Here is a 17,904-nt window from a genome sequence, read left to right as displayed (position 1 = left end):
AGAATAGGGACGGGACCTGCACCAGTGGGAGGGAGCTGTAAAGGAGCAAAGGTTTCCACACACTAGGAAGCCCCTTCATGGGCAAAGACTGCGTGTGGCAGAGGGGGGAAGCATCAGAGCCACAGAAGAGAGAGCACAGCAACAGGGGTGCAGAGGGCAAAGCGGAGAGATTCCCACACAGATGATCAGTGCCGACCAGCACTCACCATCCCGAGAGGCTTGTCTGCTCACCCGCCTGGACAGGTGGGGGCTGGGAGCTGAGGCTCAGGCCTCAGAGGTCAAATCCCAGGGAAAGGACAGGGGTTGGCTGTGTGAACACAGCCTGAAGGGGTCTAGTGCACCACAGCTAGCTGGGAGGGAGTCCAGGAAAAAGTCTGGAGCTGCCGAAGAGGCAAGAGACTTTTTCATGCCTCTTTGTTTCCCAGTGCATGAGGAGAGGGGATTAAAAATGCCACTTAAAGGAGCTCCAGAGATGGGCACGTGCCGTGGCTATCAGCACGGACCCCAGAGATGGGCATGAGACGCTAAGGCTGAGGCTGAAGCCACCAAGAAGCCTGTGTACAAGCACAGGTCACTATCCACACCTCCCCTCCCAGGAGCCTGTGAAGCCCGCCACTGCCAGGGTCCCGTGATCCAGGGACAACTTCCCTGGGAGAACACATGCCATGCCTCAGGCTGGTACAACGTCATGCTGGGCTCTGCCACCGCAGGCTCGCCCCACACTGCGTACCCCTCCTCCCCCCAGCTTGAGTGAGCCAAAGCCCCCGAATCAGCTGCTCCTTTAACCCCGTCCTGTCTGAGTGAAGAACAGACACCCTCAGGTGACCTACACGCAGAGGTGGGGCCAAATCCAAAGCTGAACCCCAGGAGCTGTGTGAACAAAGAAGGGAAAGGGAAATTTCCCCCAGCAGTCTCAGGAGCAGCGGATTAAATCTTCACAATCAACTTCATGTACAATGCATCTGTGTAATACCTGAATAGACAACGAATCATCCCAAATTGAGGAGATGGACTGTGGGAGCAACTATATATATATTTTTCCCCTTTTTCTCCTTTTGTGTGTGTGTATATGTATGCTTCTGTGTGTAATTTTGTCTGTATAGCTTTGCTTTTACCATTTGTCCTAAGGTTCTGTCTGTACATTTGTTTTTGTTTTGTTTAGTACAGATTTTAGTGCTTGTTATCATTGGTGGATTTGGTTTGGTTGCTCTCTTCTTTCTTTCTTTCTTTTTATTTTTATTAATTAACATTTTTTTAATAATTATTTTTTATTTTAATAACTTTTTTATTTTATTTAATTTTATCTTCGTCTTTCTATCTTTCTTTTTTTTCTCCCTTTTATTCTGAACCATGTGGATGACAGGCTCTTGGTGCTTCAGCCAGGCGTCAGGGCTGTGCCTCTGAGGTGGGGGAGCCAAGTTCAGGACATTTGTCCACAAGAGACCTCCCAGCTCCACGCAATGTCAAATGGCGAAAATCTCCCAGAGATCTCCATCTCAACGCCAAGACCCAGTTCCACTCAATGACCAGCAAGTTACAGTGCTGGACACCTGATGCAAAACAACTAGCAAGACAGAAACACAACCCTACCCATTAGCAGAGAGGCTGCCTAAAATCATAATAAGGCCACAGACACCCCAAAACACACCACCAGACATGGAGCTGCAGACCAGAAACACAAGATCCAGCCTCATCCACCAGAAAACAAGCACTAGTTCCCTGCACAAGAATGCCCACACAATCCACTGAACGAACCTTAGCCACTGGGGGCAGAAACCAAAAGCAACCAGAACTACGAAACTGCAGCTTGCGAAAAGGAGACCCAAACACAGTTAAGTTAAGCAAAATGACAAGACAGAGAAACACACAGCAGATGAAGGAGCAAGGTAAAAACCCACCAGACCTAACAAATGAAGGAGAAATAGGCAGTCTACCTGAAAAAGAATTCAGAGTAATGGTAGTAAAGATGATCCAAAATCCTGGAAATAGAATGGAGGAAATACAAGAAATGTTTAATAAGGACCTACAAGAACTAAAGAGCAAACAAACAGTGATGACCAAAACAATAGATGAAATTAAAAATTATCTAGAAGGGGTCAATAGCAGAATGACTGAGGCAGAAGAACGGATAAGTGACCTGGAAGATAAAACAGTGGAAAAAACTACTGCAGAGCAGAATAAAGAAAAAAGAATGAAAAGATCTGAGGACAGTCTCAGAGACCTCATTTGAATTATAGGGTTTCCAGAAGAAGAAGAGAAAAAGAAAGGGACTGAGAAAATATTTGAAGAGATTATAGTTGAAAACTTCCCTAATATGGGAAAGGAAATAGTCTGTCAAGTCCAGGAAGCACAGAGAGTCTTATATAGGATAAATCCAAGGAGAAAGATGACAAGACACATATTAATCAAACTATAAAAAATTAAATACAAAGAAAGCATATTAAAAACAGCAAGGATAAAACCACCAATAACATACAAGGGAATCCTGATAAGGCTAACAGCTGGTCTTTCAGCAGAAACACTGTAAGCCAGAAGGGAGTGGCAGGACATATTTAAAGTGATGAAGGGGAAAATCCTACAATGAAGATTACTCTACCCAGCAAGGACCTCATTCAGATTTGATGGAGAAATTAAAACCTTTAGAGAGAAGCAAAAGCTTAGAGAATTCAGCACCACCAAACCAGCTTTACAACAAATGCTTAAGGAACTGCTCATGGCAGAAAACACAAGAGAAGCAAAAGACCTACAATAACAAACACAAGACAGTTAAGGAAATAGTAATAGGAACGTACATATCGATAATTACCTTAAATGTAAAGAGATTAAATGCTCCAACAAAAGACATAGACTGGCTGAATGGATACAAAAACAAGACCTGTATATATGCTGTCTTCAAGAGACCCACTTCAGACCTAGGGTCACATACAGACAGAAAGTGAGGTGATGGAAAAAGATATTCCATGTAAATGGAAATCAAAAGAAAGCTGGAGTAGCAATTCTCATATCAGACAAAATAGACTTTAAAACAAAGACGATTACAAGAGACAAAGAAGGACACTACATAATGATCAAGGGATCGATCCAAGAAGAGGATATAACAATTGTAAATATTTATGTTCCCAACATATGAGCACCTCAATAAATAAGGCAAATAGTAACAGCCATAAAAGGGGAAATTGACAGTAACAGAATCATACTAGGGGACTTTAACACCCCACTTTCGCCAATGGACACATCATCCAAAATGAAAATAAATAAGGAAGCACAAGTTTTAAATGATACATTAAACAAGATGGACTTAATTGATATTTATAGGACATTCCATGCAAAAATAACAGGATACACTTTTTTCTCAACTGCCCATGGAACATTCTCCAGGATAGATCATATCTTGGGTCACAAATCAAGCCCTGATAAATATAGGAAAATTGAAATCCTGTCAAATATCTTTTCTGATGACAATGCTATGAGACTAGAAATCAATTACAGGAAAAAGTCTGTAAAAAATACAAAGACATGGAGGCTAAACAATGCACTACTTAATAACCAAGAGATCACTGGAGAATTCAAAGTGGAAATCAAAAAATACCTAGAAACAAATAACAATGAAAACACGATGACCGAAAACCTATTGTATGCAGCAAAAGCACTTCTAAAAGAAAGTTTATAGCAATACCATCCTACCTAAGAAACAAGAAACATCTCAAATAAAAAACATAAACTTACACCTAAAGCAATTAGAAAAAGAAGAACAAAAAAACCCCAAAGTTAGCAGAAGGAAGGAAATCATAAAGATCAGATCAGAAGTAAATGATAAAGAAATGAAGGAAACAATAGTAAAGATCAATAAAACTAAAAGCTGGTTCTTTGAGAAGATAAACAAAATCGATAAACCATTAGCCAGACTCATGAAGAAAGAAAGGGAGAAGACTCAAATCAATAGAATTAGAAATGAAAAAGGAGAAGTAACAACTGACACTGCAGAAATACAAAGGATCATGAGCGATTACTACAAGCAATTATATGCCAATAAAATGCACAACCTGGAAGAAATGGACAAATTCTTAGAAATGCACAACCTGCCAAGACTGAACCAGGAAGAAATAGAAAACGTAAACAGATCAGTCACAAGCACTGAAATTGAAACTGTGATTAAAAATCTTCCAACAAACAAAGGCCCAGGGCCAGATGGCTTTACAGGCGAACTGTATCAAACATTTAGAGAAGAGCTAACACCTATCCTTTTCAAACTCTTCCAAAATATAGCAGAGGGAGGAACACTCCCAAACACATTCTACGAGACCACCATCACCCTGATACCAAAACCAGACAAAGATGTCACAAAGAAAGAAAACTACAGGCCAATATCACTGATGAACATAGATGCAAAAATCCTCAACAAAATACTAGCAAACAGAATCCAAGGGAATATTAAATGGTTCATACACCATGATCAAGTGGGGTTTATCCCAGGAATGCAAGGATTCTTCAATATATGCAAATCAATCAATGTGACACACCATATTAACAAAGTGAAGGAGAAAAACCATATGATCATCGCAATAGATGCAGAGAAAGCTCTCAAGAAAATCCAACACCGATTTATTACAAAAACCCTCCAGAAAGTAGGCATAGAGGGAACTTACCTCAACATAATAAAGGCCATATATGAAAAACCCACAGCCAACATTGTCCTCAATGGTGAAAAACTGAAACCATTTCCACTAAAATCAGGGACAAGACAAGCTTTCCCAGTTTCACCACTATTATTCAACATAGCTTTGGAAGTTTTAGCCACAGCAATCAGAGAAGAAAAAGAAATAAAAGGAATCAAAATCGGAAAAGAAGAAGTAAAGCTGTCACTGTTTTTAGATTACATGATACTATACCTAGAGAATCCTAAAGATGCTATCAGAAAACTACTAGAGCTAATCAATGAATTTGGTAAAGTAGCAGGATACAAAATTAATGCACAGAAATCTCTTGCGTTCCTATACACTAATGATGAAAAATCTGAAAGTGAAATTAAGAAAACATTCCCATTTACCATTGAAAAAAAAGAATAAAATACCTAGGCATAATCCTACCTAAGGAGACAAAAGATCTGTATGTAGAAAACTATAAGACACTGATGAAAGAAATTAAATATGACACAAACAGATGGAGAGTTATATCATGTTCTTGGATTTGAAGAATCAACACTGTGAAAATGACTCTACTACCCAAAGCAATCTACAAATTCAATGCAATCCCTGTCAAACCACCACTGGCATTTTTCACAGAACTAAGACAGAAAATTTCACAATTTGTATAGAAACACAAAAGACCCCGAATAAACAAAGCAATCTTGAGAAAGAAAAATGGAGCTGGAGGAATCAGTTTCCCTGACTTCAGACTATACTACAAAGCTACAGTAATCAAGACAGTATAGTACTGTCACAAAAACAGAAATATAGATCAGTGGAACAGGGTAGAAAGCCCAGAGATAAACCCATGCACATATGGTCACCTTATCTTTGATAAAGGAGGCAAGAATATACAGTGGAGAAAAGACAGCCTCTTCAATATGTGGTGCTGAGAAAACTGGACAGCTACATGTAAAAGAATGAAATTAGAACATTCTCTAACACCATACACAAAAATAAACTCAAAATGGATTAAAGACCTAAATGTAAGACCAGACACTATCAAACTCTTAGAGGAAAACATAGGCAGAAGACTCTGTGACATAAATCACAACAAGATCCTTTTTGACCCACCTCCTAGAGAAATGGAAATAAAAAGAAAAATAAATAAATGTGAGTTAATGAAACTTAAACGCTTTTGCACAGCAAAGGAAACGATAAACAAGATGAAAACACAACCCTCAGAATGGGAGAAAGTATTTGCAAATGAAGCAACCGACTAAAGATTAATCTCCAAAAATTACAAGCAGCTCATGCAGCTCAATATCACAAAAACAACCCAATCCAAAAATGGGCAGAAGACCTAAATAGACATTTCTCCAAAGAAGATATACAGATTGCCAACAAACACATGACAGCGTGCTCAACATCATTAATCATTAGAGAAATGCAAATCAAATCTAAAATGAGATGTCATCTCACACTGGTCAAAATGGCTATCATCAAAAAATCTACAAACAATAAATGCCTGTGAGGGTGTGGAGAAAAGGCAACGCTCTTGCACTGTTGGTGGGAATGTAAATTGATTCCACCACTATGGAGAACACTGTGGAGATTCCTTAAAAATCTAAAAATAGAACTACCATATGACCTAGCAATCCTACTACTGGGTATATACCCTGAGAAAACCGTAATTCAAAAAAAAAAAAGTCATGTACCACAATATTCATTGCAGCTCTATTTACAGTAGCCAGGACATGGAAGCAACCTAAGTGTCCATCAACAGATGAATGGATAAAGAAGATGTGGCCCATTTATACAATGGAATATTACTCAGCCATAAAATGAAATGAAATTGAGTTTTTTGTAGTGAGGTGGATGGACCTAGAATCTGTCATACAGGGTGAATTAAGTCAGAAAGAGAAAAACAAATACCATATGCTAACACATATATATGAAATCTAAAAAAAAATTGGTAATGGAGAACCTATGGGCAAGATGGGAATAAAGACGCAGACCTACTAGAGAATGGACTTGAGGATACGGGGAGCGGTAAGTGTAATCTGGGACAAAGTGAGAGAGTTGCATGGACATATCTACACTACCAAATGTAAAATAGATAGCTAGTGGGAAGCAGCCGCATAGCACAGGGAGATCAGCTCGGTGCTTTTTGACCACCTAGATGGGTGGAATAGGGAGGGTGGGAGGGAGGGAGATGCAAGAGGAAAGAGATATGGGGATATATGTATATGTATAACTGTTTCACTTTGTTATAAAGTGGAAACTAACACACCATTTTAAAGACATTTTACTCCAATAAAGATGTTAAAAAACACAAAACTATATTGCAATTTTACAACCAGGATATAATTGATAAAATCATTGATAATATCCACTACTTTATTCAGATTTCCCCAGTTTTACTTGTATTCCTTTGTGTTTGTGTGTGTGCATTTAGTGTAATGCAATTTTATCACGTACATAAGGTCATGTATCTACACAACAGTTGAGATACTTAACAGTTCCAGCATCACAAAGATCCCTCACATTGCCCCTTTATAACTATACCTACTGCCCTCCTACCACCCCTATCACTAACCACATGCAACCATTAATCCATCCTTCATGTCAATAATTTTTCATTTTGAGAAAGCTATAAGGCTGAAATCATACACTATAGAATCTTTTGGTATTGTCATTTTTCACTCAGCATAATTCCCCAGAGATCCATTTAATTTGTTGCTTATATCAATAATGCGTTCCTTTTTATTTCTGAGTAGTATTCTATGGTATGAATGTACCGATTCACCTGTTGAATGGTATCTGGGTTGTTTCCCAGTTTTTTGCCCATTGTGAATAAAGCTGTTATAAACATTTGTGTACAGATTTTTGTGTAAATATATATGGATTCAGAGAACATTATCTGGGAAGCTGTGCCTATAGTTGCCTGAAGAGGAGATGGCAGGCAAGGGGTTAGGAAAACGTTTGGGAAGGCTTTCGAGTGGTGAGGTCCTGGGGGTTTGAACTTACTGCTTCTCTGAGGGGTCTTTTCTACATTGTAGATATGTTTAGCAGACACTGATGAGGAAAGAGTGAGAGGGTGAGAGAGAGAGAGAATCAATAAATGAAATATAGATTTGAGGTCAACAGTTTATGGAATAGAGTATATTCATCTACAGTTTTCTAATATACATAGAAATTTGCCAAACAGAATTTATATCAAACTATACATACTCTTCCATAAACTGATTTTTAAAATACGATTTATCTTTGCAAAAGTTATGTTTTTTTAATTAAAAAAAGAAGAGATAAAGAAAAATGGAGATGATGTCTCAGGTTGATCAAATCCAGAATTGCCACGCTGAAAGCCAAGACAACCAAAAGTTAGAAAATGAAGGAGGTGCCTTTGTTCTCTGTTTTTAAATCCAGTAACACTTCTGTCTTTACAAATAAAGTCTCAAAATACCATTTAAAAAATTCTGGGCAGCAGAAATACATTGGAATATCAGAATAATATAATTTTATGTGATATTGACAAAGAATTTGCCCAGTGTAAATTATGTTAAATGTTCTATATTTCCAATTTATAAGCTTAATCCCACAAAAGACTGTCTAAAGAAATTTCCATAGGCAAATCTCTGAGTCTTAGGAGGGAAGAGTGTTTCATTGTAAGCAGAAGGCTTTTTTTAGTGTCAGTTTTATTGAGCTATAATTTACATACAGTAGCATTCATCCTTTTTAGTGTACATTTTCCTGGGTTTTGACAAATACATGCCTTAATGTAACCACCACCACAATCAAGACACAGAACATTTCCATTACTCATCCCCTAGCAAAATTCCCTTTTTTCTCTAGGAAGTAAACCCTTCTCGCCACCTCCCACAGGCAGTCTCTGATCTGTTTCTGTTCCTATTGAGTTTCCTTTTGCAGAATGGCATATCAGTAGCCCAAGGCATTTTTAACAGCCCAATTGTCTTATAAATAGTACATTGAGATTATGATTTCTTTTTAAAATTAAAATGTGCACTGATGCAAGGCATGAGAGGCTTTACTTAACTCTAGCCCTCCGGGGCTGATACAGTTCATAAAACGACATTTTCTTCTTCTTAACATATTATTGACCCTGGGGGATTTTTGCAGAAACTAACAGCTGTGGCTGGCAGTTTGTTATGTAAGTGAATATTGAAACACCCATGTTTGAGTAAATATCAACAACTATTTTTGCACTTAATGTATTTATTTGAAACTTTGTACATGTCTTACTAAAGCATTCTAATATTTTGTTAGAGTGTGATAGGCATTATAGCAGTCACCTCTGTGCAGGGGAAAGAACATCTATTACAAATATACTGTGTTTCACTGCACTTTCCCCTGGAAGAAAAGACTCTACACTTTCTGGAGGCATTTTTTTAGCCCTGTGGATATTATTTCCTCTAGAATATGTTTCTTTTTATTTTACCTGATAGTCAACAAGGTGGATCTTTGCAGGAGGCTCTTTTAGAAACGCCATAAGAAGGACCAGGTGCAAGACTACCACTACATTCACCAGAATGGTCAATTATCCATTCTCTAGCTACTGCTAACAAAAATTGCTTGTAGGGCTTCCCTGGTGGTGCAGTGGTTGAGAGTCCGCCTGCCGATGCAGGGGACACGGGTTCGTGCCCTGGTCCGGGAAGATCCCACATGCCGAAGAGTGGCTGGGCCCGTGAGCCATGGCCACTGAGCCTGCACGTCCAGAGCCTGTGCTCCGCAACGGGAGAGGCCACAACAGTGAGAGGCCCGCGTACCGCAAAAAAAAAAAAAAAAAAATTGCTTGAAAGTCATTTTATTCTGTGCATTATGGCTACAATAAAATTTAAACGCATTGAATAAACCACAATTACTCAAATAGAAACCCACTTTCTTATACCATTTTCCTGTTTTCTGGAGGATATTGATGTGTGCCAGTTATTGATCAGATCAATCAACTCCTTTCATACATTTATTATACTCTAATATACAAGTGGACTTAGTTATCTGATGGCCAGTCCTCCTGTCTTCCTTTCCTGTGGATGCTATGGAAGTGTCATGAATAGTTTCCACCATGCGGACTAGCCTCTTGTCTTTCCATGTAAGTAGAATCACTTCTCCCTTCCATGAGAATGTTGTTTTCCCTCTCTGTAGATTTTTAGATTTCTCCTTTAATTGGTTTGGTAGGCCATTATTCTCTCTCAGAGTCCCACAAACTGGTTTTATTTTTCAACAACGTTTCAGATGTGGACACACTGTTGTAATAATTGTCTTGGTAAATATGGTGCCATGAACCAAGATAAGGTTGTAGGGCCGATAGTATTGTTTCTTGCAGTTTCTTTCCTTCACCCGTGTAAATCTTAAGGTTGCATATATATCCAGTTTCATTTTCGCTAACCATCCTGAGCGAAATTCCATATTTTGTAAGTTTTCTGGGATTATAGGTTTGAATCTGAGCTGTCCTCTCCACTTTATCATTGCCTCCTCAAGTGATAGCTCTTGTTTGGGTATACAGATCGATTGAAATTTTGGTAGAAAATAATCCAAAAGAGGTTTAACTTTTGAAATTCTGTCTGCAGGAAGTGGAGTTTCTGAGTTATCGTTAAAGTGAAGAAATGTCATTTTTTGTTCAAATCTTCTCATCATAATCTTTGGAAAAACAGGTGTTTCTAGTAAGGGATCAGTCGACCAATATTCGTTCCACTATGACTTTCTTATTTGTCCCATCAAAATTATTAATCCAAGAAACTTCTTCATGTCACTGTTGGTTACATCAGTCCATTTTAAAGCCTTATCATACTTCTTATATGATTTTTATTCTGTTGGTGATACACGTTTATTTGAGAAGTGCCCAGCTCAAGAAAGTTGTTACCAAAAATTAATTCTGTTATTTCACTAACACTTTGCAGGTTATTACATTCAATAGTTACACCTGACACACCTGTAAAGTCTTCTAATTTACGTGAAGTCTTGTCTTGAGTCCACTCTTCTGTAGAAGCAAAGGAGCATTCTCCACACCGTGAGTTTCACTTTTACTTTCCATGTCAGAATCAATCACTAAGGTTTTTTTTGTCTTTTTGTTGATCTAATATTCACATTGTCTGAATCAGAAGTATATTCTGAAGACCTATCATCTTCTGAGACATTAGTATATATGTCGCTTGGACAATCAGAGAAAGTATCTGCATAAAATTCACTGAAAAATTCTTATTCACTCAGAATTTCACGATGTGTCACTTTTGAAAATTTTACGGTAATAAACTTGCATTTATAATATACACAGCGTTGGAACAAAAACATAACGGAACAAAACGTGAATGATAACAACAATCATAAGTTGTATAATGAACCCTTGATCAATTTTAAGGTCTAACAACTTTGCCTGGTGATGTTAATTGTATCACTCTCTAAAAACGTATTGATACGTCTCTGGTCAAAAAATTGTTAACAGACTGCCTGGGTTTGAATTCCAGTACTGCCAATCACTAGTTGGGTGTCTTTGAGTCATTTACTTTAACTCAGAAACTCGATTTCTTTTTGTGTAAAATTTGGAAGAAAAAAATAATAAAGCAAACAACAATAACAAAAAAGTACACTGCCCTTTGAGACTTCAAAAAATAAACTATCTGGCATCACTTTATTTTAAAACTTCTTCAGCTGAGAAGAGAGGAATGGTGCTCAGTGCTTTGGGCAAATTACCTAACCTCTGTGTGCCTCAGTTTACACTTGTGTAAATGGGGAAAACAAGTGTACCTCCTCTACAGTATTGTTTTTGTGAGGATTGAATGAGACACAATCCATCTAAAGTTTTGAACAATAGTAGGCTCTTGTAAACACTCAAAAGAATGTGACCTATCATAATTACAATTTGAATTTATATAGCCTGAATATAACAGATCTAAGAAGACAGTGATATTACAGAATATAACACACACCCACGCCTCTTGATCAAGGGGACAGGATTTCATTTCCACCATTTTCATCCTCATCATCAATAGGATTGTTGACTTAGTAAGGGCTACATCTTGGATTTGAACTCAGTAGGCATGATTGTAGAGTCAGGACTCTTGACCACTGCACTACAGAATCTCTCTCTCAGAGAGTTCTTCATCATCACCAGAATGAATAAGCATCTGTGCAGTCATTCTTAACACTCCTGTGGCCTACCAGCTGTGAAACATCAAGATAATCATTGAACAAAGTCTAGGTCTAGTTATGGTGAACTCTGTAAAACTATATTAACATATAAAGAGAAAGGAAGCCTCACTGGAGTTGTCAGTGAGGAGCTAGGCCTGGCACATTGGGTAGGACTTATGGGGGCTGAGTGGGAGGGAGGGGTTGGGGAGTCCAACATGACTGAGTAAAGAGTAGGAGCTCCTAGGTGAGCAGACAGGGCTCAGAGATAACTGATTGGACACTCCAGGGGTGTGAGCTTGTCCAGCTTTAGGACCATTTGCTTCCAGGGTTTGATACATAGCCCTTTTATACACTGAAATGACACAAATGTTGGTAAGAAGGAAAGTGCTCACACATCCGTCACTTGTCCACAGGAGCAGAGAAGAACCAGGAGCACTGACAGCGATGAAGATAAGTGGATGTTCAGTTCCCTAAACCTTCATTAGTTATAGGAAGCCAACTTCGAAGGAAATGGCTTACAATGAATCGAATCCACCACTCTGTTTGGAAATCATACTCCCCCTTAAGAGTCCTCTGACTCCAGGTCCCATAGACTTCCATCTACCAGAGAGTTTCTGCCTGCCTCCTTGAGTCACCTTTTTTTTTTTAACCCATTATGATTTATTCTTTTTTTTGGTGGTACGCGGGCCTCTCACTGTTGTGGCCTCTCCCGTTGTGGAGCACAGGCTCCGGATGCGCAGGCTCAGTGGCCATGGCTCACGGGCCCAGCTGCTCCGCGGCATGTGGGATCTTCCTGGACCGGGGCACGAACCCATGTCCCCTGCATCAGCAGGTGGACTCTCAACCACTGCACCACCAGGGAAGCCCTATGATTTATTCTTTACCATACTTCATTAACGAGTTCAATGATTTACACTCAGAAGTTATATAGACAAGAGGCAGCCATGTGTAACACAAAGAATTGTTCTGAAGTCTTTGCACTGAAGGCCATACAAAGTCTCTTGCTTCAGGGAAATAAGAGTGAAAATAAGTAAAAACTCATAGCCCCCTAGGCTCCAGGGTCTCAATAGAAAATAAACTCAACAATTAGTGAAATTGTAGGTGTTAACGTATAATGGAAAAAATCTTGTGTGAATATTAAAATTAATGCCCAGGACTTTTGTATAACAATAAAACTTTTATTGTTTTTTATAAACAATAAAATATATGTAATGTCTCAACTATAAACCCTTTCATGTTGAAAAGATCTCTAACATGAGTTGCTTTAATATTTTGAAGTGAAAAAGTTTAAGAATGTCACAGGGGAAACAATCTAACACTGACAAACTCTAGTGATCAAAGACATTCTCTTTTAGTTAGTGTAAAACAATTCATAATTACAAAGAATGTCCTAGCTGTGGATATTATGAGAAAAGCCACCTTTCCAGACCAAAAGGCACACAAGGCTAGGGATGAAATGAACTCTGATCCATCCAGCCAAGTGGAGCTTGTTCCTTTAAAACAGTGGTTACCTACTGTTCAGCCTGAGCATCCCAAGGAAGAAGGAAAGCAGAAAACATTTCCTTCCCTTTAAATGTACCATTCACACCACATGTACTGGCCACAAGTGCATGGAAGGCAGCTCAGTTCCAGTTCAGAGCCACCATCTCCCCATGCAAAGCTGCCACGTGGATGATCCAGACTTAGCATTTTTCCTGAGAGCCACCTGCCACACATCTTCATGAGGTGACCACAACTGTATACTTTCAAACTGCTTCCTGACTAGGCTCCATTCAGGATAGACACTGACAGTGTCATTCTTCATGGGGCCAAATAGTTTTCCTTGGTCAACTCCTGAGTCCCCATGACAAGGCAAGAGGAACTCGAGTATCTTCATTGCTGGACTTATATGGGAGCATGAGAGAATATGCAGGGAGTACATTTTCTTCACTCCAAAAACCACTGAGTCCACTTCAGTGTGGTGCTGGGCTTAACTAGCCCGACTCTTGTGCACTAGTTTATTTCCTGCTTTTTTTTCAATTTTTTTCTTCATTTTGTTAAATGGCAAGTATACTACCCTACCCCCAATGGAATAAAAAAAATACTGTACACTGAGGAATACGACAAGGGTGCCCACTCTCACTGCTATTATTCAACATAGTTCTGGAAGTCCTAGCCACAGCAATCAGAGAAGAAAAGAAACAAAAGTAATCCAAATTGGCAAAGAAGAAGTAAAACATGTCATGCAGATGACATGATACTATACATCTAAAATCCTAAAGACGCCACCAGGAAACTATTAGTGCTAATCAATGAATTTAGTTATATCAAAGGATACAAAATTAATACACAGATATCTCTTGCATTCCTATACACTAACAAAAAAAATCAGAAAGAGAAATTAAGGAAACAATCCCATTTAAAATTGCAACAAAAAGAATAAAATAGGGGGGACCTTGAAGATGGCAGAAGAGTAAGACGCGGAGATCGCCTTCCTCCCCACGGATACACCAGAAATACATCCACACGTGGAACAACTCCTACAGAACTCCTACTGAAGGCTGGCAGAAGACCTCAGACCTCCCAAAAGGCAAGAAACTCCCCACGTAACTGGGTAGGGCAAAAGAAAAAAAGAAAAAACAGAGACAAAAGAATAAGGACGGCACCTGCACCAGTGGGAGGGAGCTGTGAAGAAGGAAAAGTTTCCACACACTAGGCAGCCCCTCCGCGGGCGGAGACTGCGGGAGGCGGAGGGGGGAGTTTCGGGACCGCGGAGTAGTGCACAGCGACGGGTGCGGAGGGCAAAGCGGGGAGATTCCTGCACAGATGATCGGTGCCGACCGGCACTCACCAACCCGAGAGGCTTGTCTGCTCACCCGCCGGGGCGGGCGGGGCTGCGAGCTGAGGCTCGGGTTTTGGTTTTGGACGGAGCTCAGGGAGAGGACTGGGGTTGGCGGCTTGAACATAGCCTGAAGGGGTTAGTGCACCACGACTAGCCGGGAGGGAGTTCGGGGAAAAGCCTGCACCTGCCGAAGAGGCAAGAGACTTTTTCTTCCCTCTTTGTTTCCTGGTGCGCGAGGAGAGGGGTTTAAGAGCGCTGCTTAAAGGATCTCCCGAGACAGGCGCGAGCTGGGTTAAAAGCGCGAACCCCAGAGATGGGCGCGAGCCGCGGCTAAAAGCGCGAACCCCAGAGACGGGCGCGAGCCGCGGCTAAAAGCACGAACGCCAGAGACGGGCGCGAGCCGCGGCTGAAAGCGCAAACCCCAGAGACGGGCGCGAGCCGCGGCTAAAACCGCGGACCCCAGAGACGGGCGGGAGACGCTAAGGCTGCTGCTGCCACCACCAAGGGGCCTGTGTGCGAGCACAGGTCACTCTCCACACCCCTCTTCCGCGGGGCCTGTGCAGCCCGCCACTGCCAGGCTCCCGGGATCCGGGGACAACTTCCCCGGGACAACGCACAGCGGGCCTCAGGCTGGTGCAACGTCACGCCGGCCTCTGCTGCAACGTCACGCTGCCTCTGCCGCCACAGGCCCGCCCCGCACGCAGTGCCCCTCCTTCCCCCATCCCCCAACCCCCGGCCTGAGTGAGCCGGAGGCACCGAATCACAGGCTCCTTTAACCCCGTCCTGTCTGAGCGAAAAAACAGACGCCCTCCAGCGACCTACATGCAGAGGCAGGGCCAAATCCAAAGCTGAGCTCCTGTGAGCTGTGAGAACAAAGAAGAGAAAGGGAAATCTCTCCCAGCAGCTACAGAAGCAGCGGATTAAAGCTCCACAATCAACTTGATATACCCTGCATCTGTGGAATACCTGAATAGACAAGGAATGATCCCAAATTGAAGAGGTGGAATTTAGGAGCGAGATCTATGATTTTTTTTCCCTTTTCCTCTTTTTGTGAATGTGTACGTGTATGCTTCTGTGTGAGATCTTGTCTGTATACTCTTGCTTCCACCATTTGTCCTAGGGCTCTATCCGTCCATAATTTTTTTTAAAAATTCTTTTTCTTAATAATTAAGTTTAATTGTAATAACTTTATTATACTTTACCTTCGTTCTTTCTTTCTTTCCTTCCTTCCTTCCCTCCTTTAGACAACGAATCACCCCAAATTGAGGAGGTGGTCTCTGAGAGCAAGATTTATGATTTTTCCCCCTTTACCTCTTTTTGGGAACGTGTATGTGTATGCTTCTGTGTAAGATTTTCTCTGTATAGCTTTGCTTCCAACATTTGTCCTAAGGTTCTATCCATCCCTTTTTTTTTTCTCAATATTTTTTAATTCAATAACTATATTATACTTTATTTTATTTTTACTGTATCTTCTTTCTTTCTGTCCTTTTTCCTTCTTTCCCTCCTTCCTTCCTTCCTCACTCCCTCCCTCCCTCCCTCCTTTCTTTCCTTCTTTGCTTCTTTCTTCCTTCCTTCCTTTCCTCCTTTCCCTCTGTCTTTCCTCATACTTCTACTAATTCTCTCTACTTTTTCTCCCTTTTATTCTGAGCCGTGTGGATGAAAGGCTCTTGGTGCTCCAGCCCAGGAGTCAGGGCTCTGCCTCTGAGGTACGAGAGCCAACTTCAGGACACTGGTCAACAAGAGACCTCCCAGCTCCACATAATATTAAACGGTGGAAATATCCCAGAGACCTCCATCTTAACACCAGCACCCAGCTTCACTCAACGACCAGCAAGCCACAGTGCTGGACAACCTATGCCAAACAACTAGCAAAACAGGAACACAACCCCACCCATTAGCAGAGAGGCTGCCTAAAATCATAATAAGGCCACAGACACCCCAAAACACACCACCAGACGTGAACCTGCCCACTAGAGAGACAAGATCCAGCCTCATCCAGCACAACACAGGCACTAGTCCCCTCCACCAGGAAGCCTACACAACCCACTGAAACAACGTTAGCCACTGGAGACAGACATCAAAAACAACAGGAACTACGAACGTGCAGCCTGCAAAAAGGAGACCCCAAGCACAGTAAGATAAGCAAAATGAGAAGACAGAAAAACACACAGCAGATGAAGGAGCAAGATAAAAACCCACCAGACCTAACAAATGAAGAGGAAATAGGCAATCTACCTGAAAAAGAATTCAAAATAATGATAGTAAGGATGATCCGAAATCTTGGAAGTAGAATGGACAAAATGCAAGAAACAGTTAACAAGGACCTACAAGAAATAAAGATGAAACAAGCAACTATGAACAACGCAATAAATGAAATTAAAAGCACTCTAGATAGGATCAATAGCAGAATAACTGAGGCAGAAGAACGGATAAGTGACCTGGAAGATAAAGTAGTGGAAATAACTACTGCAGAGCAGAATAAAGAAAAAAGAATGAAAAGAACCGAGGACAGTCTCAGAGACCTCTGGGACAACATGAAACGCACCAACATTCGAATTATAGGGGTTCCAGAAGAAGAAGAAAGAAAGAAAGGGACTGAGAAAATATTTGAAGAGATTATAGTTGAAAACTTCCCTAATACGGGAAAGGAAATAGTTAATCAAGTCCAGGAAGAACAGAGAGTCCCATACAGGATAAATACAAGGAGAAATACGCCAAGACACATATTAATCAAACTGTCAAAAATTAAATACAAAGAAAGCATATTAAAAGCAGCAAGGGAAAAACAACAAATAACACACAAGGGAATCCCCATAAGGTTAACAGCTGATCTCTCAGCAGAAACCCTACAAGCCAGAAGGGAGTGGCAGGACATACTGAAAGTGATGAAGGAGAAAAGCCTGCAACCAAGACTACTCTACCCAGCGAGGATCTCGTTCACATTTGATGGAGAAATTAAAACCTTTACAGACAAGCAAAAGCTGAGAGAGTTCAGCACCACCAAACCAGCTTTACAACAAATGCTAAAGGAACTTCTCTAGACAAGAAACACAAGAGAAGGAAACGACCTATAGTAGCGAACCCAAAACAATATAGAAAATGGGAATAGGGAAATACATATCGATAATTACCTTAAATGTAAATGGACTAAATGCTCCCACCAAAAGACACAGATTGGCTGAATGGATACAAAAACAAGACCCTTATATATGCTGTCTACAAGAGACCCACTTCAGACCTAGAGACACATACAGACTGAAAGTAAGGGGATGGAAAAAGATATTCCATGCAAATGGAAACCAAAAGAAAGCT

The sequence above is a fragment of the Phocoena sinus genome, chromosome X (assembly GCF_008692025.1).
Source record: "Phocoena sinus isolate mPhoSin1 chromosome X, mPhoSin1.pri, whole genome shotgun sequence".
Taxonomy (NCBI): Eukaryota; Metazoa; Chordata; class Mammalia; order Artiodactyla; family Phocoenidae; genus Phocoena; species Phocoena sinus.
Note: the sequence above shows the minus strand (reverse complement) of the source record.